The 1,738-nt window shown below is 41.1% G+C and overlaps 1 long non-coding RNA gene across 1 annotated transcript; it reads right to left on the bottom strand.

Annotated features, from left to right (window-relative positions):
• Positions 1-547: 547 nt before the first annotated feature.
• On the bottom strand, positions 548-1,360 carry LOC148160888 (uncharacterized). Its single transcript, XR_015762401.1, has 2 exons — positions 977-1,360; positions 548-874 (listed from the first exon to the last, which is right to left on the bottom strand). It is a non-coding gene; the product is annotated as an uncharacterized LOC148160888 (long non-coding RNA).
• Positions 1,361-1,738: the final 378 nt, after the last annotated feature.

Raw genomic sequence — 1,738 nt, 5'->3', positions numbered from 1 at the left:
CAAACTATCACTATTGCTTCTACATCATCATCCGTGTTTGGTTATTCTAAATTCCCGTATGCTATGTTGGGGGTTTTACTGGATTATCCTCTGGAATCGGGATGTTCGTGTGGTTTGTTGCTCCTGCTTTGGAGACACGAACCGATCGAACCTGTTGGACTTTTATCAGCTCTGTGGTCACAGAGGTTTGGAGAATCGGCCGACAATTCATAAATCTTGCCGTCTAAACCAGACTTAAGACTCACAAGCTCTACTCATCTCCTCTCGACCACTGCCCAAACGCTCTCTGACTCTGGTCGCTATGGTAACGTTTACATATCCCTTAAAATAAGATACAGATGCGCCACAAAAACGAACATTTTACTTTCGTGAAAATTTTAACTCACGATAATGACTAACGGAGCCCTGAGCTTGTTTCTCTGCAACGAGACGGTCCCATCTGGGAGTGATGGAGACAATGACACCCGAAGTGTTGCTAATATCCACAGCCTGTGTAGCGTAATTGAATCTGCGTTGTGTCTTGTGGGAATAACAGCCAAACAACAGCTGATCTTGAAGGCACCTTTAATATCCCTGCATTAAACAGCAGAAAAAGAAAAGTCAAAAACAGGCTCTTTCTCTGCACGGTGCTTCACAGCGCCTTCTCCCACACGGGATTCGAACAGAAAGAGCGCGCGTCGCACGTGTGCAACTTAATGAATAACAAAGCCCAAAGATGAGCATAATAATTTTAAACAGTACATGAATAACAAAAAAAATAAGAATTAGACAAAATATTCAAACCAAAAGCAATGAAACATCACATACCTGCATTAAACAGCAGAAAAAGAAAAGTCAAAAACAGGCTCTTTCTCTGCACGGTGCTTCACAGCGCCTGTTTAACAAAGTTTGAATGCCGAAAAGCACATTATTTTACAAAAACATAATACTTATATTTAAAATACACTTATTATCCCCAGAAAACAAAACTACATACCTTCTCCCACACGGGATTCGAACAGAAAGAGCGCGACGGAGATCGTGGGAAAACCTTTCATGAACTATAGTGGTATGCCCCGTTAATTGTTCTTCTTAAACCCCAAACTGACACTCAAAACAACAATATATGAACTCAATATGTTTAACAGTAGAGATAACAATTTACCTTTTCCTTTATAAAACGCCAAATTTAAATAAAAATAATAATTTTTGAAACAGGAAGTTACCCGCTGTTTACAATGGATCTGCCGTCTTTTCAAAATAAAAGCTGGTACTATTCAGATGAGTTCCTACTGGAATAGCGTTGCACTTGGCAATCTAGTGTAATAACATCACACTGCTACACCTGCTCTGTCTCTACGTGGCGAAGCAGTTTGAAGCTTCATTGCCTCATTAGCAGCCGGTCGCCGCATGTTACACAGAGCGGCTTGTAATGTTTGACTCACCTACCGGTCCGGAATAAATCCATTATCCTGTCTCTTCTCTGGGCCTTTTCCCCTTTACAAAGAAACTTTCCAAAGACATCTGATCCGTTTCTTACTCATTTTGCTGCTTGTGGGCTCAGTGTTGGCGCGCAAGTAACCGAGAGAATCCGGTTAAAGGATTTTCAAAATAAAATATCCTCCAGACTCAAATAATACATAAAACGGAAATATTTAATTATTTCTTGCGCGGCCCGGTACCAATTGGTCCACGGACCGGGGGTTGGGGACCACTGGTCTATAAGACAGTCAGTCATCATGAAAAATCACTGATGATA

This window comes from Poecilia mexicana, unplaced genomic scaffold, assembly GCF_051168715.1.
Source record: "Poecilia mexicana isolate PSO_F unplaced genomic scaffold, ASM5116871v1 scaffold_2, whole genome shotgun sequence".
Lineage (NCBI taxonomy): Eukaryota > Metazoa > Chordata > Actinopteri > Cyprinodontiformes > Poeciliidae > Poecilia > Poecilia mexicana.
This window is presented reverse-complemented; position numbering and strand designations above follow the sequence as displayed.